At 42.7% G+C, this 26,690-nt stretch overlaps 1 pseudogene; it reads left to right on the plus strand.

Moving 5' to 3' along the window:
- The first annotated feature begins 16,877 nt into the window (after positions 1-16,877).
- Positions 16,878-16,977, plus strand: LOC121434188 (annotated as a pseudogene).
- Positions 16,978-26,690: the final 9,713 nt, after the last annotated feature.

Consider the following 26,690-nt stretch of genomic DNA (forward strand, 5'->3'; position numbering starts at 1 on the left):
GTTCATTAATCTACAACTGTTTGATGAGGCTGTGTTATGTGTCTGGCTATATTCCAGGTGCTAAAGCCTGTGATTTAAAAAGAAAAAGAAAACAAAAAAGAAAGAAAGAAAATGACAGCAGTTCACAGAGAGGCTACTCCAGTAGGGTCTCCTAACTTGCTAGAAAGAACCTAAAAAACAAGCTGAATATTGGGGGACTAGCAATCCTTTCAGGAACAATAGGAAGTACAAGGGCCCCAAGAGAGGAACGCGAGGCCGGAGTGACCCGACTGTAGTTATCAAGGCAAGGAACATTAGCAGAGTCAAAGAGGCAGAGACTCACAGGGCCTTGCAGCACAGCCGAAGTATTTGTGAGGGGTTTTCTAACTAGGACGCGAAGCATAAGATATCACACAGCAGGAACCTGAAGTCACTGGGAGATAGGAAGCAGACATATGATCTGATTTATACTTTTCAAAAGTCACTGTGGCCAATGTGTATTAAATGGGTTGAAGATAGTAAGAAAGAAATAGTCTAATTAAGAGTCTTTGCTCATATCTAGGAAACAGTTGAAAGAGATTTAGAATAGGAAGTAGCAGCAAGGGTCAGTGATAACATGTACAAAACAGGACTACATAGAACACACACACGTATATATGCTCATACATGCACACGGAGAGATACATCATAGCTCCTTAATGTTAATTCCACGCTCTTAGATCATACAGTCCTATAGCAGTTATAGACTTTCAATAAACATTTAAGTACATCCTCCAAGCCCATGTCCTCTGCTCCCACAACACTATTTGGAACTGATTAAGCAGAGCAAAGAGCATGGCATTTGTGTTTGGACACCGGTCATACCAGCACAGTCTGACGCTCTTCGAGACTGCTTTCTTTTTTATTGTCCTCATTGGCATCCATATTTAAAGGTAATATAAAATTGTATCCCCTGAGCAAATGCAGCACCAGATTGAATATTCTGATTGAATGACTGGACGGTGGTTTGAGTGTTTAATTAGTTGACCATCCGCTCTATTAAACCATCTCCTTCCCTTGACAGGTGCAGCTGTCTAACTGGCAGCCCTCAACTCAATGCGAGCCTCCAAAATCCCCTCAGCATATTGCTTTCAGGGTGTTGGAGCTAATAGGCAATAATAATTTTATTGTTCCATGCTATAAACCTCCTTAGGCAATGGGAGGATAAAAGTTTAGCTCCTTCCATGCAAACAGAGCCCTCTGTAACTCTTGCTAACAGAAGGCCACCTCCTGCCTATGTTTCGCACCTTTTACTTAAGCAAATTTGAGGAAGGCAACCTGCTGCTCACTTTTACCCTGGTTTAGACAGTCCGACCTTCCTTACACACGTGTCCACTAAGCCTCGGCTAAACCTCCCTTTTTCTCAGAGCTGCCTCTCAGGAATTCAGGTCATATGTAGTCAATGTCCTTCTGAGAATATGGGCCTTAGACCCCTGATGTTGGGGGAGGGGAACTGCCCCTGGAACTCTTATGAGGTTCCCAAGGACAAAATACTCATATTACTACTGAGACATCACTTGCCTTTTCCACTGAGCTGACATTGGTTGTGATAATGTAGAAGCAAAGGGAGTGGGGCAGAAACTGTCTTAGTGCAAACCAAGGTGGGTCCACCCAACTGCTCATGCAGTTACTGTGTTTCTCACCATCCCCTCTGCCAGGAAAAAAAGAAAAAGGAGAACAGTTAGAATCAACAATGACCTTGGTGATGGAATGAACGTCATGGATTTTATTGAATTTCCTTTTTTGAATACATGACTTTTTAATATTCTCTACAAGGCAGTGGGAAACACATAATAACCCTTCTGACACCTGCTAAACTACAGTAATCGTCCAATATCTCACTTGGTTTTATAGAACATCTCTTTTTATTTTGTCTTCCGATGGCTGTAGTTGTTAATTATTGATAGAAACTTATCGAAATTTCTGGTTCTAATTAGTGGATTATCTGTTTCTTCTTGTAGCTCTATTGGTTTTTGCTTCACTGTTTTGGCCCTGTTAGAGTAGTATCAAACATGTTAAAGATTGTTATGTCTTCTTGGAGAACTAACACCTTTATCCTTTGATAATGCCCCTTTTGTAAACATATGTATTATATATTTATGTTTTTGATGTGAGATCTTGAGGATGAATAAGAAAGGAAAGGTGTGGCTTAATAGTGAGAGATGTGTTTGTGTGTCAAGTTGACAAGGGGTCAGTTATGCTGGCTGGTCTTATGTCAACTTGACACACAAGCTAAAGTTATCTGAAAGAAGGAAAATCTCAGCTGAGAAAATGCCTTTCTAAGATCTTGCTGCAAGGCTGGTCATCCTGGGTTTTATTAGAAAGCAGCTGAGCAAGCCATGAGGAGCAGGTCAGTAAGCAGCGCTCCTCCACGGCCTCTGCATCAGCTGCTGCCTCCAGGTTCCTGCCGTTTGAGTTCCTGTTCTGAGTTCCTTCCATGATGACCTGTGAGGTAGAAGTATAAGAAAAGTAAAGCCTATCCTTCAATCTGCTTTTGGCTATGGTGTTTCATCTCAGCAATAGAAACTCTAAGACAGCATGCTGTATCATACACGTGGAGTTCCACCATGCAGGGCTCCAGGGTTGAATTCAGATCATCAGGATTGGCAGCAACTCCTTTGTTCACAGCCTCAGAAACAAGAAAAAATTTGCCTTTAACAGGGTGGAAGACAAGAACCAACTCCTGAAAGTGGTCCTCTGATGTCCATACACATGCCCTGACCTCCACATGCCCACATTCACACACACACACACACACACACACACACACACACTAATAACAATTTTTTTTTAACAAAAAAAGGAAGTTCCTGATTCCCAGAGGAATTCATAAGACAAATGTACAGATCTGTGAGTTTAGGTGAGAAGCTTAGCAAGAGGTGTGTGAGTTCAAGGTCAGCCTGGGATGTGTAATGAGTTTGAGGCCTGGGTTGTGCAAAGATTACTTAAATACATTTTAAATTACTTAAATATAATATTACCTAAATATTTTATGTGTCTTAACACATAAAAACATTAAAACTATAAAAAGAAAACTCAGTAAGTTTGTCAAAATTTGAAACATTTTCCCTCAAATGAAAAAGTAAACCACGGACTAGAAGAAAACATTTGACAAAAGACTGGTGTCTAGCAGGGATGAACAACATCTTATAAGATCCTAAGCACCTTTATGAAATGGCAAGGGATTGGGGCAGACGCACTCAAGTGATCCAAGGAAAGCTCAAAGTTTGTGAAGGTGTTTAGCGTACTTAGTCACTAGGAAAAAAATTAAAATCACAATCTCACTGCACATCGACAAACATGGCTAATAGCTAAAAAGATGAGCTAACAAGATGGCTTAGTGGTGATTGCTGTTCAGGGACGTGAGATCAATTCCCAAGGCCCTCCTGGGGAAAGGAGAGAATGGCAAACTTGTCTTCTAAGCCGCACATACACACACACACACACACACACACACACACACTTAAAATGTAAAAAGCTAACAATACCATGTATTAATGGGGACATGAAGCACTCTCTTCCAGTGCTGGTGGGAAGGTTGAATGATGGAGCTGCTTTGGAAAAGCTTGACACTGTTGTAAAAAGCTAAACATACATGAGATGACCCAGCCATTCCATCCTTACACGTTTTTCTATGAGATGTGAGAACACACATCTGCCCAAAGACCTACGCATAAATAGTCATAGAAGATTTATTTATGATAGCCAAAACCTTTCAGGGGAAAAAGAAACAGAGAGATCTGCCTATCAGACAAGGCACTCCCAACACAGACTACAGGTTAGATATACTTCAATACCGTACGGCATGGGAAACAAGAAACCAGACAAAAGAGACCGCATCCTTCGTAATTCCATTTAGATAAACTTGGAGAACGACACTGCTAATGTATCCCAGCCTCTGGCTACATACATCCGCTGAGCATTGAACCTGGCTTGTTTAAACTGAGAGACAGATGTATTCGTTATTTTCTACTGCGTGCAGAAAACCAGGACCAATTCCATTTATGGAAGAAAAAAACGGTTATTTTGGCTTATGGCCCTGGAGGAAGAGACCCATCATGGCCGGGTAGGCATGGTAGCAGGGAACCAGAACAGGGAGCCAAATGATCACATTTAGTCACAGAAGAAACCAAGAGAGCAAACAGGAAGTGAGTTGAGGCTATGAATTTTCAAAGCCTGCCCCTAGTGGTGTACATCTTAGCACCACCTTCCTGAATGGTACCACTAAGTGGGAATGCAGCATTAAAATACCTGAGTCTATGGGGAACATTTCTTATTCAAACCACCACCTATGTGTGTCAGATTTAAGACTTGGTATTAATAATTGTCTCGTTAACAGTTTTGTTCTGATCACAAGCCAAATTAGTAATATTTTGATATTCTGTAATATAGGAAATAAGCTATTAAAGTCAATTTAACTGACCAGTAATATAAAAAAAAAATTAGATACAAATGACTTTCACACTAAGGAAAAGTAATTATTTTCTCTTATTTGTTCTGGGGGAGGGGTTCTGTAACTTGAATTTTTTTTTCTTTTTTTTTTCCTTCTGTTTAAAACTATACCAAAACCAAGAGTGATGGTGAACACCTTTAATCCCAGAACTCAGTCTTCTGCACTCAGGAGGTAGAGGCAGGCAGATGTCTGTGTTAGAGGGTATCCTGGTCTACAGCATGAGTTCCAGGACAACCTGGGCTACACAGAAAAGAACAAAAACCATTCCCTAATCGTGAAGGTGGGCATGGTGTCACATGCCTTTAATCCCAGCACTCAGCCTTGTGTGCTCAGGAGACAGAGGCAAGCAGCTGAGTTCCAGGCCAGCCTGGGCTTCAGAGGAGTTCTAGGCCAGCCAGCCCTACACAGAGAAACCCTGTTCTGATACCACCCTCCTACACACACACACACACACACACACACACACACACAAACCTACATCAAAGCCTTCTGTTCTGGTGCTATTTAACATGCAAATTATATTACTGTGCATAAAGTAAGGTTTTAACAAACAAGGAAGAAAAAGAAAGTTATCCGTGGTCCTGGGAAACTGCTCAGGGCTAAAGCACTTGGCTCACAAGCATGAAGACCCATATAAAATGCTGGGCACAGTAACAGGGCTTGGAATCCCAGCTCTCGGGAGGCAGAAACAGGTATCCTCCTGGGGTTCACTAGTCTAAGTGATGAGGTCCAGGCTAACAAGAGACCCTGTCTTGGAGAAGGCAGATAGCATTCCTAAAGATGATACCTGAGGCTGTCCTCTGGCCTCCACAGATGTGTACACACACACACACACACACACACACACACACACACACACACGAACACACAGAGAGGTATGTACACACAGGCCTAATTAAAAATAAATGCATCACACTTATCTACTGGGCATCCCCACACAGGACACTGTGTCAACTGTTTCCCCTTATACTGGAATTGAGCAGCTGACCGGAAGCTACTGCTGCCCAGAACAATGCAAGAGCGTTTCACGGGGCCTAGGAAAGATCCAGATTCAAAACTGGAAGCCTGGTGTAAGTTGACTGTGAAGCTTTCACGCCATCATAACGTCAGGGACCGTCCTTTCTGAGCTCCAATGTCAAACAGCGCCTCCACTCACTTCACATTAGCCAAACCCAAAAGATTTCCAGCAACTTAAAGAGCTTAATTTAAATATTTCCTTCCTCATGTGTGGGAATTCTAGGACCAAATGATGGAAGAAAGAGATAAATAAACAGTCTGACCTTAGAACATTTCTAATTAATATTAAACTGTCAGTTGGTGTTTCAGATAGCAAATGTTGTATGCTGAAAACCTACCTTAAGAAGCTAGGAGCTGTGTTATTTCCCTCGTGTGGCTGCGCAGCCTGGCTACTGGACTTTCTTAATCTAAACCTGTTGTCCCAAAGGCTCTTATGTGTAGACAATAGCCTATGTCAAGATCTGACCATGTAAACTTAAAACCCCATCTACAATCCCCCCAGCATTACACACTCACACACTCACACACTAACACACACTCTCTCATACACATATGCACTAGTAATTTAAGAAAAGAAACAATGTAGATGGAGATTTTCTGTGTCCTGTGAGAAGCTTTGTTCTGCCAGCCATTTCCCAAATAACCTCTCAGAGACTTATTATAAACAATAAATACTCAGCCGATAGCTCAGACTCATTACTAACTAGCTCTAACAACTTAAAACAACCCATTTCTATTCATCTCTGTGCTGTCCTGAGGCGTGTGGCTTTTACCACGCCTGCGTGTCCCACTTCCTTTCTGTCTGGTTTGCGACTACTCTGACTCTGCCTTTCTTCTTCCCAGCGTTCTCTCTGCCGGGAAAATCCTGCCTAACCATTGGCCAATCAGCTCTTTATTAACAATGAGAGCAATACATATTTACAGTGTACGAAGATTATTCCACAGCAAAACAAGCTGACCACACAGTTTTAATCCCATCACTCTGGAGGCTGACACAAGCAGATATCTATAAATTAGAGGCTAGTCTGGTCTACATAGCGAGTTCTAGGCCAGCCAGAGCTGCACAAAGAGGAAAAAAAAGAAAGAAAGAAAAAAAGAAAGAAAGAAAGAAAGAAAGAAATGCGTACCCCCTAAAACCTGAAGGAATGCCCAAATGAAGAACTCTAAAACTTTTAAGGAATATAAACTCATCTATTAATGTTCTGTAAGCATTCCTTTTTTGGTAAAAATTACTTTAAAATAGCAGAACTCTAATCAACGGCTGTCACCAGGAAACATCAGACACTTGGAAAAACTTGGCTTTGGCCTCCATTGTAACCAGCCAACTTCATTATGCTTTCTGCCTAATAATTATAGATCTTATTAACAAAGATGGGTTTAATAACATAAAAATAATAGACACTGCAAATTGCATGCTCTCCCAAGGGTGTAGGCTTTCACACATTTCACATTCCAATATGCAAAACATGATTTTTGTTTGTTTAACTCAGGCAACTAGAGTTTCTAAATACAGTGAAGTCTGCAATTTCACAGTGATGTGAGCTGCACTCTCTGCGCTTGGAGAAGAGAACAGTCCCCCACAAGGGTGTCATTGCACTCCTTTCTTCCTTGCACACAAGTCAGTCTGTGGATAACCAAGACAGAGATACACCTAAGAGTTCCCAGGCAGTAACCTACCTTTTTCACTATTATGAGGGTAATTGTGTTCATTATGAAAAATAGAGACACACACAGAAAGAAAGCAAAAAAATTAAAAATCACTTAAAATCCCACAGTCTAAAAGAGCTCAACTTGTTAATACTTCTTTTTCTTTTCAATCTTATATTACATTTATTCAGTGTGTGTGTGTGTGTGTGTGTGTGTGTGTGTGTGTGTGTGTGTGGTGAGAGAGAACATGCATACACATGCCTGCACAGTCCCCAGCATGGTGTGGAGGTCAGCAGGCGACCTGTAGGAGTCAGTCCGCTCCTCCCACCAGGTGAGGCTCAGGGATGGAACTTAGGTCTTCAGGCTTGGTGACAGGTGCCTTTGCCCACTCTGTATTTCACTGGCTCACAATTGTTACTAATTTGCTTTGTTTTATTCATTGTTTTATGAGCACATTTCACAGAGTTGAGATAATTTTGCACCACTTGTGCACACCTTTTTCGTTAATGCAAACCTATGCATTCTGAGCGTGTTCTGCTTTTATTCAAATCTTGGGAACATACTTTTAACAGATGTGTCTTCCACAGTATGAGTTCATGGCAGTTACTTCATCATTTCTCACTGACGGACGTTTAGAGATCTCACTTTTCTACCATTATCAGAAATGCCTGCCTCCTGGTGTAGGCTTGGAATCCCAGCTACCACAGAGGTTGAGGCAGAAGGATCACAAATTCAAGGCCATCCTGGGCAACTTGGTGAAATTCTGTCTCAAAACTAAAACAGGAAAATTAGAGGATATAGATCAGTGGTTGAGCTCTTGCCTAGCATGTTCTTATTCTGGGTCCAAGCCCCAGGACTGCAAAAACAATAAAACAAGGAAGCCCGGAGAACTGGTCAGTTGTTGAAGAGTTTGAAACAAGAGCTTAAGGACCAGGGTTCTCTAAAACCCAAATAAATGTCAGGTGGGTGAGTCAGCCTGCCTGTAACTCCAGCCTCCTTGGAAATTGGAAACAGAGATTCCCAGAGCAATCTGGATAGCAATTCTAGCCGTGTCAGTGAGCCCTGTGTTTGATTAAGAGCCCCTGTTTCAATGAGGAAGACGGGAGAGTGATCCAAAATGATACTGACGTTAACCTCGGACCTCCACATTCAGGCAAACTCACACACAAATATGGGCAGCTTCACACATGTGCACCTACACACATGCAAACATGCTTATACATGCATACAACACACACACGGAATTGGAAAAGGTAAGGAAAGAAACACGAGATGAATTCTTATCCACATTTATACTGTGAACTTGGGCCCAGGCCTATGAGGCAGACAGGAGAATGGCTTCTCTTATTGAAGGCCACGTCTCTGAGGTATCTAAAGAATTCATCCTCTAGAACAAAAAAGTTGAATAATTTGAGTGTGTTGAACTCTTAGCACACACTAACAAATTGCTTCCCAGAGGCCATTCCAGGTTATTGTCTACTAATAGAAGACTGAGGCACCCACTTCACTATGCCTTGAACAACACTGCACATGCATATTTTGGGTAAAATTATCTGTGCATATTATTTTGATTCATGTTATTAAGCTACTTGTAAGTTATTAGGCTACTTGTGAACATGCTTCCCAGGCATGATAACTCTGGATGGCAAGATGTATACAAAATAAATTTCTGCAGAAATTTTTACTTTCCTCTGAATTGACTTATGACTTATGTAGAGTTTATTTTTAATATTGAATCATGACTTCAATTCTTGAGTCAGTAATAATTGATCTTTTGTTTTATTGTGGTGCTGGGGGTTCAGATTTATTGACTTTATTTTGTGTGTTTGAGTGTCTTGCCTGCATGCATGTGCACCACCTGTGTGTCTGGTGCCTATGGAGGTCAGAAGAAGGTACTGGATTCCCTGGATCTGCAGTTACAGGATGTTGTGAGCTGCCATGTGAGTTCTGGGAACTGAAGCGAAGTTAGAGTAACAAGAGCTCTTAACCATGAAGCCACCCCTCCGGACCCAATGGTGGGTTCTGATATTGGTGTTGTTGCTTGGTTTCCTTTTCTTTTTCAGCATGATCTTACCATCTTCTTCATTCCTGGTGCAGGGTTTGCAGGAGTATACCACCGCACTCAGGAGCTTACGAAGTATAGCATATACACCAGGGTCAGCCAAACGCACCATTGGACTAAACGTGCTGACCACCAAGCATGACAACTTGGATTCCGTCCCTGGAACTCGTACATTAGAAGGGAGGGGAAGGACTCCTGCAATTTGTTTTCTGACTACACACAAACACACGCACATAAATAAATAAATGCATTTTTAAAGGATACACAGGGAAATGCAAATAAATAAATAAATAACAGTTTAGCTAGTAGGGTTTCTGAGATTGTACAACTAGAGAAAAGAATTTGCATTTTTCCATGTTGATGGCAAGCAATCACCTGTTCCAATCGGCAGACTTTGCTTCATTGATTTTCCTGTGTGTTTCCCGAGCTCCAGAGCTAGCTATGACATTAACGGCAGCTTGACTCTCCATTCTAACATTCCTCTTCTCAAGTGTCATTCGCTTGCTCAAAATTGCTTTCTGAAAAGGGCAGCAGTTTATTTTTAACGCTCAAATTATGTAAAGTTTCAGGCGATTTCCTTCGCATTTTCAATACACACTAATGAAAGACAGGTGTGGATAAGAAAACCCAGCCAACAGAAGCAAAAACGCCTGGCCACATTTTATTTAGTAGAATGCAGGAATCCCAATACAATTTCTACTTTGTCCCAGTAACTTTTCCTACAGACTCTGGCACACCCTACACTGTTATCTGCACGACTTATTTTAAAGCACACAAGGGTGCTACCAATTACACATTATTATCTCAATTCTATAGATGAAGAAACTAGAGATCCAAGAGGCCAGAGCTGGCATCCCATGTGTTCATCTTGTTCCAGGATCCGGACATGCTGGTTAATAGTTTCACTTATTTATTTTAATGTGTGTGTTGGTGGAGGACTGAGGATGACTTTGGGGAGTCACTTCTCTCCTTCCCCCAGGGACCAAACTCAGATGGTCGGCATTGGTAGCAAGCACCACCCCCTACTCAGCAACCTCACCAGCCCTATCACACTTTTTATTTTCAACAAAACATATACACAAAGAATGTATGGAAATAAACCACATCCAAGACAGAATAAGCCCCCCTCACCCACTATCCTCTTACCCATGCCTTCAAAGACCCCATTGTGTATCTCCCGACCTAGTCCAAACACACCCGTCAGCCAACTCTCCAGAATGTCACATTACCAAATCACTTGTTCTCCTTTGTAATTTCGCCTGATGTGTCTGTGGGATTGTTTTAATTTTGTCTGTTTCGTATGTTTTGGAAATCATTGCCTTTCTCAGAAATCTCTCTCCATCGTAAATTTATCACAGAGCTACACTGTATCTCAATCTAGAATTTCTAAGAGCAACTGAAAGCGCCCAGGTTCATAGTTTAAGGTAGGGTTGTGTTGGGGTTCGGGGTGGGATGATAAAACATGGTATCTAGTGTTAAGAATTAGGCGGAAATGGTTTGAATTTGAAGTGTCCTGTATAGACTTGTGGTTTGAATGCCTGGCCCCTAAATAATGGCTGGCACTGTTTTGAGAGATGGAAGCTTAAGGGGTGGGTACCAACTAGAAGAGTATGTCACCAGGGTATTGATCCCTGGTAGTGTGGTGTAGGCTATGTGGGGAGGAGTGTGTAGAAAGGGGTTGCTCGCTGTGTAACCCTGAACTTGCCATGTTGACCGTGCTCGACTCAAACTCACAGACATCTGCTTGCGTCTGCCTTCCAAGTGCCAGGACTAAAACTATAAGCCACCACTCACAGTTCATATATAGTCTTACTAGCTGCCTCTGTGACATACACATCTGCCCTCTACTCCTGGTACATGATGTTCTGCTGGAGCATCCAGTGCTACGATGGGGACAGTAACTATGGACTGGACCCTATGACACTGTGAGGGAAAATCAGCCCTCCTCCCCTATTCCCTGCAAGCGTTTGGTCACAGCTGAGATGAAGCAATTAACATATGTAAGAAAATCTTCCTCCCCCTGACTCCTGCCTTGAAACAGGTCTCAAGTCCTCATTGGATAGGCACCCTTCCTACAGTGGAGGAAAAGAATGCCCTTCTCTCTAAAGACCCAGGGCCACCGAGGAGACTCTGAGTTCCCCCAGCCCATCAACCTTTTTGATCAATCGTATTTCTGCATAAATATGTGTTTGTAAGAGTATAGTACCTCAGTGCCTGGGAGATGGCTCAGTGGATTAAGTAACTAATGAGCAAAACTGAAGACTCGAGTTTGGATCTCATGTATCTGTAACCAGAGGCTAGCAGGGGGGAGCTCACTGGCCAGCTAGTCGGGACTACACAGCAAGCTCCAGGTTTGCTGTAGAGATCCTGTTTCAAGAAAGTAAAATGGTGTGCAATAAAGTAAACGTTAGGAGTTGACTTCATGCACACATGCATACACGCACATGCGCATGCACATACACGCACACACTCGTGTACATAAATACAGTTTCTCTCATTCTTTGTTTCTGGTCTCCCATGTGTACATAAAGCTTATTTCAAATAAATTTGTCATGCTGTTTTCTTATTCATCTTCTTTAGTTATAACTCCCAGCTATGAATCTAGTGATGGACAAGGAAAGAAATTTCTTTCCCTATAACCATCAACTGGGGTGAAAAATATGCAAGTCCTGTCCAACATTGCGGGTGTGATTCAAGGATATTTGCTCTTTGCCTGGAAGCCAAATGTGAGTGGGTATCATGCCTTCATCGGCCTCCCCTCGTCCGGGCAGCAGTGTTCCTTCTTTTGATACCAGAACACTGTCAACAGCCCTGGAAGGTGATAGCCATTTTGTGGTATCTTCTCCTCTATCAGGAGAAAGTCACTGTGTGACTTTGAATTTTGTCAGTTGTGGTTTTCTTATTTTTAAGACGAGGAACATAGAGACTTCCTCAAAAGACTTAAGCCCTTTAGGGGATGTAGTGGCCCCCCAATACTGGGAAAGTTGAGGGGTAGGAGTCCCACCAGTTCAAAGACAGCTTGGGTTACAGAGTATAAAGCCAGCCTGAGTTATAGAGTAAGACTCTGTCGCAAAAACAAAAACAGTCATTAAACACACACACACACACACACACACACACATACAGTTAAATAGACTCATCTTATTATAACAGAATAGCTTGCATATGAACTTGATAGGTCAAGAAACAGCATAATTCATGCATCAGTTATAGATGCAGGTGAACCTCAAAGAAACCCTAAGAATCCAAGCAGCTAATCATCCCCAGCGTCTGACTCTGAACAGCAGAGCCAGGAACAGTGCATGAAGTGCAGAGCTGGCAATCTTGCTTCCTATACTTTTGGTTTTGAGCCTGCCTTTAATGGCTGAGCCATCTCTCCCTCCAGTCTCATGTCCTAAGGAAAGGCGTTTGGTGGCAGTTCATGCCTGTAATGTAGCTTTACTTTCTATTTGAAAACTATTAAGTGGAGAGAAAACAACAGGCCTTAAAAATAATTTTAAAAGTAAGGATGGTGACTGTATCTCTCTCACAGGATTGAGGATGAAACTGAACATGTCAGAATTCTTAAAAATCCCCAGGTTGGTTTCAGGTCTGTCAAACAGTTGCAATCCCTTGCTGTCCCTGCAAACTGACTCACGGTGAGAAAATTTCCTCTGGCATTTCTGGTCTTGTCCCCAAGTCATTCAGTCACTGTATATTCTTTTTAGTCCCATGCTCAGAAGAGTAGACTGCTTCTGGAAAACATTAACATATATTGCTCTGTTTTATTTGACTTTATTTTATTTTATTGTTGCTATGATAAATTCAGATTATCAAATTTAATTTAAAAAAAAAACAAAACAACTCCCTGATATCTGCAGCTGGGTAGTGTTTTGAAGACAACGGCAGTATGCCCCTCCCTCTGTTTCTCAAATGAGGAACTCTTCCCACCAGCTTGGAGAGTGCGGAACCACAGCAACTGCCAGACACCAGCAGCTGGTGACTGTGTCCTTTGGCAGCTGGCGTGAGCTGCAGCGCCCCCTGGAGGGCCCCTAGAAGTGAAAAGACTGCGTCCCGGGCACCAGGTCTCGGGCTGCTAATGTCTGCCCTCTGGTGGCCATGGAGACTAATTACATTTCAAAACATGCTTTTTCTTAGTACAAGCACTGAGTCGTCCCCTTTAGACATGGGTGTCCTTTAGACATCAAGTCTCTACTTCTTTGGCTTTCTGCACTCTAAGTTCATGGTCCCTTAGATACCATAAAAATGAAAACAATACACACAGATGCACTTCACATTCAAGTCTTGTCTCTTACGAATTTTTTGGTCCAAATTTGAGATTTATGAAATGATGGGAAAAAATGGTAATTTTCTTTTAATATCTTATATCATTACCAAAATATTTTGGAAATATGTACTTAGTTGTTTCACCTTCAATTCTAGAAACTACTATTGCACCACCACCACCCACCCCAGCCAGCCAGCCAATCAATCCTACAGTTCCCTGTCTACAGAATTATCTTCAGTTGAAATGGATATTATTCAAGGTCATTAGAAGGCAGCAAATGATAAAGCCCCCTGGCAGAGGTCAGACTAGACTGGTAGGTGGATAGATTTGTCCATTAGACTTTATTACCATGCATATAACAGGAATTCAATGGAAAAACTAGAAAACACAAAGTTTGGAGGCAATGATAGGGCCTGGACCACACATTTTCTGCCATACAGGACAATATTCCTTTATCACACAGGATCACAAGATGCCTGGTAAGACATGGAATGTTGCCAGATTTCCTAACAGGAGAGGGATGGACTGGGAACCGGAAGAGGAGGAAGGAATCCAGCAGAGAGAATGTGTAATAGTCATGCTAAGAGCACAGCGTGGCAATGTCTCTTTAGAGGGCAAGAAAGAGATGAGAGTGTACAGCCTACAACAGCTATGGATGTGGTCCAGCACAAAGTCGTAAGCTTACTTAAAAACGTATGTGGCTCTTGTTCTTGTTGTTTTAACTCAATTCTGAGGTTCTCAGACATGGACTTCGTAGATGCCTGGGTCTTGTCTCAGTATCAAAAGGTTGAACGTGGGCGGTGGAGGGAGAGAAGTGGGCCATACAACTAGCTGTAATGATAAATCCGTGAGACAGCAGAGTGAACGAGGGTCCTGTGTTGTTCTCAGTGTAGACTGGGGAAACTGAGCTGTTCTCAGCGTAGGCAGGGAAACTGGGTTGTTCTCAGAGTAGACGGGAAACACTGCTCTATAGTCACGGCTGTTATTCTATTGAGAGTAAATTGAAATTCAAACAATTCTGATAATTTAGACTTCCCCGAGCTGCTTTAGAGTTCCAGGGAACTTTTTCAAAAAATATATTTTTCATGATGATGAGGACACCGAGAAATTGAAACCTGATGCATTGCTAATGGGATTATGAAATGCTGTGAGTCCCGTGGAGACTGTGTCAGTGCTACCTCACAAAGTTCAGCATAGAATTACTGTGCACTCTAGCAAGTCTATTCTTAGGTACCTATGCGCCAAAGAATTGGAAAGCGTGTCCACAGACAAACGCCTGTACGTGGACTCGCATGATCGCAATAGACACAATAGCCAAAGATAACGGCCATCCAGATGTACAAAAACCAAGAATGTCTGCCCAATGGGATATCACTGAACCAAAAGGGAAAGGCACACTGACATGTATTACAAGGTAAAAGAAAATAGACATGAAATATTATGTTGTTTGATTTTATTTATGGAAAAGATCCAAAATAGGCAAATCTAAAAAGAAAAAGCAGCCTAATGGGTACAGGCATCTTTGGGGGACAGCAAAATATTTGGGGAGTATATAGTAGAGATGGTTGCATATCTCTCTGATTGTGCTACATACCACTGACACCCACAGGGTAGAACGCAAGAACCAACTTCTACTCGTTGCCCCCCCCCCCATCGCTACACACATGCCTGTGAGTGTAATGTGTGCAGCATTATGCTAATGTGGGCACACATGCACTAAAAAATGCAAAAAAGAAAGAAAGGGGGAGCCTGTAATGCTAGTGCTGGAAGGCTGAGAGAGGAGACTCTTAGGGGCTGCCAGCCTAGCCAATTGATGGGCACTAGGTTCAGTGAGAGGCTGTCAACAAAAAAATGCTGAGAGAAAGATGCCCCCCAAAATGGGTGTTTTGTTCTAATTCCTTATTCCCTTATTCCATAGATTCTAAAATGCAAATGCATGTTAATTAACTTTTCTTGTTGCTATCACCAAATGAAGCAGGAAAGGAAGGGCTGACTTGGGCTCCTAGTTTACAGGGGACACAAGCCCGCCAAGGTGGAGAATAAGTGGAGTCACTGATACATTGCTCCACAAATTAAATGAATGCAATAACCAATCCAAAAATATCATTAATTATGAGATTATAAATTCTTTTAGGGAAAGGACCATCACACATACCTTATATAGTTTGGTATCCTCATTGGGGTTTGTACATTTTTAGTAAACACTTGTTAAAGGAGTTAAGTTGAAATATGTTTACTTTTAAGTAAGAAATTGCAGTCGGATGTGGTGACACATACCTTTAATTTCAGCATTCAGGAGGAAGAAACAGGTAGGTCAATGTGAGTTCAAAGACAGCTTGGACTATAGGCAGTTCCAGGCTAGCCAAAGCTATACAGTGAGATCCTGTCTCAAAAACAAAACTAAGACATTTCACACATTTCAATGTTTGGAACTCTGCATAATTTTTTTAAGAATATAAATGTTTAAGAATATTTAGAAAAGAATTAGCATATTTAATTAACCCTTGGACACTGTCTATGTGACATCATTGTTTTATGTACTGTGGAGACAGACATGCTGCCAGTTGGGACAGAGTTCTTTTATATCACTTGGGTTTTCATTTCACAGTTACTGAGATGGCTTTTAAAGATGTTTTTAGGAAAGATATTTTATATCGCTTACATATGCATATAAAAAAGTAAGCAAATCAAAGCTCTTTCTCTTGACTGGGGTTTCTGTCCTGCCCGGTTCCCGCAGTCATTAAGTCCCAAAGAAATCACACAAAGGTCTACATTAATCATAAACTGATTGTCCCATTAGCTCAGGCTTCTTATTAACTCCTATAACTTACATTAGCCCATTATTCTTATCTGTGTTAGCCACATAACTCAGTACCTATTTCAGTGGTGTAGTCACATCTTGCTTCTTCTGTGTCTAAACAGGATTGCAGAAGAATGGGCTTCCTTCATTCCAGAATTCTCCTGTTCTCATTGACTCACCTCTACTTGCTGTATGGTTGTCCCGCCTATACTTCCTGCCTTGCTACTGACTAATCAGTGTTTATTTAAAATATAATTGACAGACTACAGAGCACTATCCCACACCATCTTTCATATTGAGAATCCAAATTTTTTAGAATGTTTCACATTGATACTCATTAATTTCCGTGCTTTTACATCAAGAATGACCCAGCCTTCATGGGTGAGTGCTTGCCCAACATACATGAAGCCCTAGGTTTGATTTCCATCCTTGCATGAAATCAGCTGTGTGGAGTTCACTTATAATTCCAGCACCCGGGATGTGGGCAGAAAAGGTCAAGAATGCAAGGTCATTCTTGGCTATATCACAAGTGCAAGGGCAGCCTAGGATACATGAGACCCTATTTTAGAAAGAAAATGTAATCAAGAGAGCTTCTAAAAGAATGTTTTGCGGCTTGCTTAGGCAGCACACAAACTAAAATTGGAGCTAAAGAAAAATTAGCATGGCCCCTGCACACAGAAAAGATGCAAATTCATGAAGCGTTCCATATTTTTTCCAAAAAGAAAGTTGGCTTTGCCCATTGCTTATTTAAAAAATAAAAATTTTTAAAACTTGATATAAAATACAACATTCCAGCAGCTGGAAAGATGGCTCAGCAGGTAAGAGCACTTGATGTTCTTCCAGAGGACCGGGGTTCAACACCCAGAACCTACATGGGACTCACAGCTGTCTGGAACCCCAGTCCCAGGTGATCTCCACACCCTCTCTAGCCTCTGAGGACACTGCATGCATATTGTACATAGACATACATGCAGGCAAAACAGCCATACACATTAAGTTAAATTAAATAATGTTATACTCTTGTCTCTGAAATATTTTCTCCAAGCATTTGACTTTTTAAAAGCGATTTTACTATTGTATTGTATTGTCTGTGTTTGTTTGCATGTATGTCTATATACCATATGCATGCCTGGTGCCTGCCAAGGAAAGAAGAAGGCATCAGGTCTCGTGGAACTGAAGTTACAAACAGTAGAGCACTATGTGGCTGCTGGGAATGGTACCCAGGTCCTTTGGAAAACAGCCAGTGCTCTTAACCACTGAGTCACCTCTCTGCCCCAGTTGAATGATGTGTTTGATGGACATGTGAAGGCAATGACTGCCACATCATACAAGCTGCCTGACCTCAGTGACTGTCATAGGGATGTTGACTTCAGGGATATCGAAATTAAAACATTTTGTTATAATTTGACGTAAAATGTTTCCCATGGGCTTTGAACATTTGATTCCCATTTATTTTGGGAAATTGTAGTAACTTTGAAGGCGAGGCCTAGCTGGAAGAAGTGGGGCTTTGGAGCCCAGGCCTTGAGGTTTATGGCCTAGCCATTTTCTGTCCTTTCTGCTTTCTGTTCTGACAAGATGTGCAGAGGTGGAGACTGATGGAGGAAGGTCATTGGCTAATAAAGGAACTGCCTTGGCCCATTTTATTGGTTAGAAGATAGGTGGGAGGAGTAAACAGAACAGAACGCTGGGAGGAAGAGGAAGTGAGCTCAGACTCCACAGCTCTTCTCTCGGGAGCAGACGCCTGAGAGAGACGCCATGCCCCGCTCCTGGGCAGACACACGCCATGAAGCTCCGACCCAGGATGGACTAGGCTAGAATCTTCCCGGTAAGACTGGTTCTCACAGATTATTAGAGATGGGTTGATCGGGATGTGAGAATTAGCCTGTAAGTGCTAGAGCTAAAGGGCCAAGCAGTGTTTAAAAGAATACAGTGTCCGTGTAATTATTTCGGGGCATAAGCTAGCCATGTGGGCAGCTGGGGTGCTGGGGACGCAGCCCCGCTGCCCCCTATTTACTAGCAACATGATCCCCTGCCACCACTGGAAACTTATATTCTCTCAAACCATGAGCCAAACATTGTATCACAGTTTCCTCTAATATTGAATGAAGATGGAAGTCACAAAACAATCTCACACCAGTTCAGAATTATGAATAATAGAAGGGTTATTTATTTAAGGGAAAAACTTACAGATCACTGTCCTAGATAACAGTCCTCTAGGCAAACAGGAACAGAGTCTAGCAGGAGCCGGAAGCAAGAGAGCAGGCACATGGTTACAGCTGCTTTTACAGGATAAGAGACCACGCCCAAGTGGGCTGGTATCTTAAAGGCTATTGACTGAAGGAGCAGAATGTGTGCCCACAGCAATTGAAACATCCCATCCAGCAGGGAGGTTCCTTAAGCAGAAAAGTAAACAAAATAGCTTTAAGAAGTCCCTGAAACTGACCAGATACACTAGGCTCCTTCTTGCCAAAGTAAGCAAAACAAAACAAAACAAACAAACAAAAAACCCTGAAAGTCTCTCTCAGAAGAGCAAAGTTAAGCTGAAAAGAAGACTCTGAAACTAGACCTGCTGTTTAGTAGCAGAAATCAGCCTGGATAATTGGAAGAAGTTTAGACCACAGTCCCTTGGAAAGAAGACACTCTGACCTGCTGGTCTGCCTGCACACTGCACAGTGTGCTCTCTGACTTCTGTGAACTGTCATCCACATTGGGGTGGGCTTTGAGAATGCAGCGGTCTTTGAGCCATTTTTGCTTAAGTAGCCTTTCCCCCATTGTCTTAGTCAGGGTTTCTATTGCTGTAAAGAGACATCGCAACCAGGGCAATCTGTTCATCACTGTCCTCCTGGGGGGGGGGGGGGGGCTGATCTGGTTTCTATGTGAGGCTCTGCTCCACGGTGTAACCTCTGCAGCACAGATCATTGTTTTCTCCGTGGGCGTGGTCTGATCTGCAAGGATTTGCTGACCTCAGACTCCAGGGTGAGTAACTTAGCTAACTCTGTATACTTCCAGCCCTGAAGGCCACTTCACTAGGACAGGGGAGGGAGTCACAGGCTCTTTGGGTGATGAACACACCTGTGCAGAGTCACACTGGAGTCTGAGCCAAGGCAAAGACAAACACAAACGAAAGCAAGTGTTGTTCACCGCGGAGCCACACCTCCGAATGCAAAAGCAAGGTTTCGTGGATTAAGCACAGGCTGGCCCGGGTCCTCTGCCTCACAGTCTGACACAGCACATGGTGGGAGGAGGACCCCGTCTATTTTTGTAAGGGGTTTATAAAGACAAAGGCCACAAAGCAGTCACAAGGTTACAGTCTCAAAATACAAAGTTCCTTATCCTATATCACAATTGGCTAAAGGTGAGGTAAAGATCAGCTGTTAGTTCCTGATAGGCTATTAGTATCTAAAAGGGATAGCAACAGCCACCCTGGTTACATCCTCCAGACATCTGCCGCCACTCTGCTAATACAGGGTCTGCCTGGAGACTTATCTGATTGGTCCATTGTTACTCAACCGATAGGGGAAGTTAGGTGGTTAGCATCTTGTCAGTAGTTTTGTGTAGCTTGGGTTTTTCCCATTAGCTAATACTTCCCCTAAAAGGGGGCTAGCGACCCCTGGCTTTCCTCAGGGGTGGGGGTGAAGTTCAAAGTCCCACAAGATCCCAGCATTAAAATGGAATCTTTTCCGGCCTCACATAAGAAGTGCCAGACTTTAATTACCTTGTGGGCCTCAGTGAGGAATCTGGGCTTTTTAGCAAAAGCAGCTTCTGAGAGCCCATTGCAGTTTTCCTTGCGCTTGGCTGCCTGCCCTCCCTACTCTGGTGTCTGAGGAGCACATTTTAATAAATCCCTTGCTTACTTCAGGGACTGCTGCTGAGGCGCCCAAACTGAGACAAGCGCAAAAGTGATATTCAGACTAAAAGAGAGAGCAAGGGACTTGATCATCACCACCATTCGCCATATTTAACATGTTTCTGAGATTTTGTGTAAACCGAATTACTTTTTAGGTGGAGACCATTATGGAAGTGTCCTTCAGAGGCAAAGATATGCTGCAAAAAGACACTTGTGCCCCTTCCTTTGGCTAGCAGACTATGGAAATGATGGACCCCCAAAGAATTAGAATTTCCCCAGAGATCCCCTGCTAGGGGAAGCGAAAAACTGAAGCCTGACATCAGCAGGAGGAAGTGTTTGTCTTTCAGAAAGTGACCTCACAAAGTTCTGACAGTTTAGCATACCATCTCGAGGGACAGACTGGAACCTAGACAATGATGGATCAATGATGGGTAGACGTACACCTTGACCAAGATCTCTTAGTTATGCATCCCTCTTGCCCTCTTTTTAAACCTAAATCTCATGTAAGTAGCCAGAGATGGGCTGGAATGGTGGTGGGGGGGGGAGGTCACTGCACCTTTTTAGATGTTCCTTTTTCCAGTGTAGTGACAGGTTACACAAACATCTCTCTCTCCTCTCTCTCTCTCTCTCTCTCTCTCTCTCTCTCTCTCTCTCATAAAGGTCTCATTATGTAACCCAGGCTGGTTGATAATAAAAGCTGCTTTGGCCTATAGCAAGGTAGAATATAGCTAGGCGGGAAGTCAAACTGAACACAGAGAGAAAGAAGGGTGGAGATGGGAGACACAAGCCAGTCACCCAAGAAGCAAGATGTCAGTAGATCAGTAAAAGCATGGCCACATGGCAATACATAGATTAATAGAAATGGGTTAATTTAAATGTAAGAACTAGTTAGTAATAACTACAGGCCAAGGGCTGGAGAGATGGCTCAGAGGTTAAGAGCATTGCCTGCTCTTCCAAAGGTCCTGAGTTCAATTCCCAGCAACCACATGGTGGCTCACAACCATCTGTAATGGGGTCTGGTGCCCTCTTCTGTCCTTCAGGCATACACACAGACAGAATATTGTATACATAATAAATAAATATTTAAAAAAATAACTACAGGCCAAACATTCTGTAATTAATATTAAGCCTCTGAGTGATTATTTAGAAGCGACTGCAGGATGGGACGAGACCTAGAAACCTCTACTTAAACAGGCTTTGACTGTAAACTCTGGTAACAATTCCACTTCTGGACATGCATACCCATGTATAATGTCAACTCTTACATGACTGAATTGCTTTAGGAAATACTCAATTAGATTTCACTAGTTTAGAATTTCCTAATATAATTAACATCTCATCAACATTCCATAATGATTAGTTTCTGGAAGCAAGTATAAAAATCAACAGAAGATGGTCTATGGAGATGGCCCAGCAGATAAGAACTCTTGTTGTTTTTGCAGAGGACCTGGGTTCAGTTCCCAGCACCCACGTATCAGCTCATAACCATCAGTGGCTCCAGTTCCAGGGCATCCAATGCCCTCTTTTGGCTTCTGCAGGTACTGGGCACGCACATGGTATACATTCAGGCCAGACAGTCCTACATATAAGAGAAAATAAATTAATCTTTTAAGAGTTTAAACAATCAATAGAAGAATCCAATATAGTGGTCACATGCATGTGATCCCAGCCCTCAGGAGGATGAGGCAAGAGGATCTCAAGTTCAAAGCCAACCTGGTCTAAACAGTGAGACCTTGTCTGAAGAACAAAAACAAGCAACAACAGTAAAAGAAAAGAAGAAGATAAATACGAGTCTGTGCATGTGTGTCTGTGGGAGTGAGTATGTATGTGAGAGTCTGTGCATCTTCATGAGCCTGGAAGTGGGGGTGAGCTTGTGTGTTTGTTTGTATATGTATGAGTGTGTGCATATTAAGGCGAGTTCGCGTTGTTTGCCACCAGACAAGGCTAGGAGTAGCCCCGGTGAAACTGGAGAATACGTGTGGTTTTTCTGAAATGTGTTGCCTAATGCCTAAAAGCAATTAAGATCACACCCATCCTTAATCATTCATGAGTATTATTTCAAGTTATATATGTTTATCTGGCACAGCGCTTTGTTCTGGGGACATTAGGTGAACTGGTCAGACATGCGTCTGCTTCACTGCCCTTAACGTTTGCCAGTGCGGGTGAAGGGAGGAGCAGTGACACTGGCGGGGTATGAGGTGTTATGGTGGTAAATACTGAGGCTGACCTAGACTGAACTACTTTACCTCTCAGAGGAAGCGACTTCTAGGCTGATCCTGTAGAACAAAGCTAGGTAAAGGGAAAGACTGCAGACTGAAGTTAAAGGCAGGCTTTCACGGCGGTCCCAGCAGGCCACAGGAACTCTGCCCTCCTTGGCCTTTTCTCCTGTGTTTTGTCTCTGCCTCAGTTGCCCAGGTGAAGGCCATACTTTCATTAAAGCCACTTCTCCTTTGACATTTTTGCTGCCTCCAGGAAAAAATCATTTCATCTCCCTTCTCTGTGTGTCTTCAGGGTCACTGGTACATGACAGGACCTTATTAAATATCCTTTGTATATTAACAATCAAATACATCCAAGCACAGTACTCAGTAACTTTCTTGTTTTTAACAAGTTCAGCCCACCTCCACGTTCTGAGCTTGGATATCATCCACAGCACTGGTCAGAGAAAGTGCCCAGAAGCTCAGCGGCTTTGAGGGAATAAATGGAGGTTCCTAAATCGGAAGACTGACTTCCGGTGAGAGGAGTCACTAAGGGGCGGCTGTTCACACAGACTCTGTAATGCTTCCTGACTCTCCATAATGCTTCCTGAGAACTCTCCAGAGGCATGGGCCTTTTCTAGTCGGGTAATTAAGAAGTGGTTACTTCCTCCAGAGACGAGCTGAACGCCCTAGATAATTCCTCGGATTCTGATTTAGCAAAAGGGTGAAATAACTACGCCATAATTCCTTTCTGGCCAATGCCTACTAGTTTCCATCTAAGTAAGGGCTTAATCACACTGTGGACGCTCAAATCTCCTGAGTTGCTTTAGAAGCTGCTACTCTGCCAGCTCCTACGTTTCATTTTAAGGCTCCTTCTCCAAGTAGCTTTAATTACCAATACTGCAGACAATGTTATGGGTGTGTTTATTCATTGAACATAAATAAAATCCAAAGAAAAAGAGGCATACAGAGCAAAAGTGTACTTTGTTACACAGTTTACACCAGAGATCAGGGAAGAGAAGCTTGGGAGATTCTCAGGGCACCTGAATGTTTTTAGCTGCCAGGCTGATGTCTTAAAAGATACTCGGAGCTAATCCTGAATGCCAACCAAGCATCCGTTCCGTGGGTGGATTAGAATTAGCATAATTTATCTCTTGAGTTTTAGAATTTTCATAACAAATTTTGTGGGTAACTGTTCTACACAGTCCTAAACATTTATGAGGGTTTATTGTATGCCAGGTTGTTTATCTTTGTGTAGCTAAAAAGTTGTTCTTCCAAAAGCTCATGAGTGGCTGTAGTGCTTTGTCCATTTTGCAATTGAGGAGACATGGTCAGAGCGGCTCAGTGACACACCTGAGACCTCACAGCTCATTGGTGATCAAGGCGACATTAAACAGCTGGAAATCCAAGTTGGCTCTTCTCCAAGCCCCCTTCCACCATTGTATTAATTCCCCCAAGGGAATAATACAATGCAAGGGAATAATAATGCAATAATACAATAATAATACAAAGCAAGGGAATAATAACCCTGCAAGGCTGTAGGCAGAGCTTAAGATTGCTTGCTTATATCTTGGAGGATAGGAAATAGAAAGGAGAAAATGCTGGAGTTTTGTTGCCCTGCCCGCTGGCCCTTGAGATGATGCCAAGAATCCCAAGTCAGAGACACATTTCTGGTGTTTTTTTTTTTTAAATGTTTATCTATCTATCTATCTATCTATCTCTATTTATTTTTAATGGTTATTGATTGCTTGCTTGCTTTTGTTTTTTTCTTTTTAAAAAATTTTTTCTATTTTATTTTATATGTATGAGTGTTTTGCGTGCATGCATATATGTACAACATGTGTGTGCGGTGTGCCCCAGAGGCCAGAAGAGTGCACTGGAGCCCTTACAACTGTGAGTTACCATGTGGGTGCTGGGAACTAAGCAGGATCCTCTGCAAAAACAACAAATGCTCTAAACCGTGGAGCCAGGCCCTGTTTGCTTTCTTTTTGAGACAGGCTCCCCTGTAGCCCAGGCTAGCAAAGAATGACCTTGAACTTCCCATCCTTTTGCTTCCACCTTCCAAGTGCTGACCTTAAGGTAGGCAGGACCACGCTGGGCTCATGTCTACAACCAGCAGTCAGTCAAGTTGTATATTTTTGTGTTGGAAAGTCAGTGTGAGCATTTTTATCGACATGACAGACTAAAGACTACCGTTGCTTTCCCTAGAGCTTCCTGTACACTCACACGAACGCTCCCAGAGAATACTAAGCAGGGCTATGCTTTTTATCAACAAAGACTGAGCAGAAGCTGGTGGGGAAAGGTTAGCAGGTGACTTTGTTAAACAGGATAATCCCTCCAAGATAGCCTCTGGAGAGCTGCCTCCCATTCCATCCCTTTTCTGTAGATTCTATCAAATTAGACTTTTCAGATGCTCTAGATCACAACAGAATTGATTTGTTAAAGAACGCATAACATATTTTTTAAGAAGTTACATTATCTGACATTAACTTGTATCTTTTTTTAAAATCTGCCTTAAAGGCTGGTGAAATGGCTCAGCAGGAAGCTGTAGAGTCTGAGTTCTTTATATCAAAAAACTAAAGAACTCTGGCTAAAGTGAGCAAAAGGGAATTTCTCGGGAAGTCTATGGACTTTGGAAGGACTGAAGAGCAGGATGGTTTCAAATAGGAGAGATCCAAGAGTTAGGTGTGGTAGCACATGCCTGTAATTGTACTCTTCAGAGGCTGAGACAGGAGAATCTAGAGTTCAGTGTCAACCTGAGCTACATAGTGAGACCCTGCTTTAAGAGGGGAAAGAGAGCCAGGTAAGGGTGACAAACGCCTTTAATCACAGCACTTGGGGAGGCAGAAGCAGGTGAATCTCTGTGAGTTCAAGGCCAGCCTGGTCTACAGAGCAAGTTCCAGGACTACCAAGGTTACACAAAGAAACCACCTTTAAAAATAAATAAATAAATAAAAAGAGAGAAAGAAAAATCCAGGTACCCCCAGAAGATCTAAGAAGCAGGAACTAGGAAGTGATCCTATCTGAGACACTGAGACATCATTTCTTTTTTTTTTTTTTTTTTTTTTTTTTTTTGGTTTTTCGAGACAGGGTTTCTCTGTGGCTTTGGAGCCTGTCCTGGAACTAGCTTTGTAGACCAGGGTGGTCTCGAACTCACAGAGATCCGCCTGCCTCTGCCTCCCGAATGCTGGGATTAAAGGCGTGCGCCACCATCGCCTGGCGAGACATCATTTCTAGAAAAGACTGTCACAGAATCTTTATTGTCACCTTGACTAGCTTTAGAATCACCTGGGAGGGGCATGGCTGGGTGAGTATGCAGATTGTTTCCACAGAGTTTTGACTGGGGAAGGGACATAAGGGCAGTAGCCTTCCGTTGAGTGGGGTCCAAGGTTGGATTAAAAGAGGAAAAGGAAGAAGCCAACTGGACAGCCACCTTCCTCTGATGCCTGAGTGTGGGTGCAAATGACCAGCTGCCCCACGCTCCTATCACTGTGGCTTGCCCACCGTGAGGGATGACACTCTCCAACTGTGAGCCGAAGCAAACTCTTCCTCCCTTACTTGGTTTTCACGAGGTATCTATCTGGTCACAGCAATGAGAACGACAACGAACGCGAGGATAAAGGGCCTTTCATTTGAGATCTTTAAATCACCGACTTCAAGAAGCAAGATAATTAGCCTTGGCAGGACATTTGGGAAGAGGGAAGGATGGAAAACATGATTCAAAATCCTACCTAAGGAGAAAACTTTTAAAAAACACAAAAAAACAAGCTGGGATTCTTCCCTCGCCTGAGAAGTAAATGATGCCTAAATACATAGCACAAGAAAGGTGCTGGGCTTCCGGAACCATCTGCTGCTGCCTTGTGATGTTGCCCAAAGTGAAGCCAGAAGCCCCAGGACTGGCCTGATCACATGGGGAACAGGGCAGATGCTGGAACACATGCAAGTGTCCTATGATGAAGATCTCCAAGAGCTGGGTCTTGCGTGTCTGGCCGGGTACCATTCTGGTCTCCTTACCTGTGAGAGATGCAAGGGTTTTTGTTTTGTTCTTTTCTTCAAGTGAACAGTCCAAAACAATAAAAGGTACACATGTATAGAAAACTAGAACTGCCAAATTGACAAAACACAGAGAAAACATTGTCCCTACGGCCGATTCCAAAATTGTCTAAGTGTTGGAATGAAGCTAGAAGCCATGAGAGCTGACCGCATGGGAGGAGGCAAAAATAAATTTGTGCCAAAGTTCAAGAGAGACGGAGGCCCTAAAGCATCAAGTGATGCTCTCTGAAGTTCTCCTCTGCAATTCAGAACCAAATTCCACCAAAGGAAGCCGGCAGCCTTGCCTCCACAGGCTATGACCCTTTGTCACGGCTCTATTAGAACGACA

Source organism: Microtus oregoni, unplaced genomic scaffold (genome assembly GCF_018167655.1).
Source record: "Microtus oregoni isolate MIOR12 unplaced genomic scaffold, Mior012 000042F_ref0000377, whole genome shotgun sequence".
Taxonomy (NCBI): Eukaryota; Metazoa; Chordata; class Mammalia; order Rodentia; family Cricetidae; genus Microtus; species Microtus oregoni.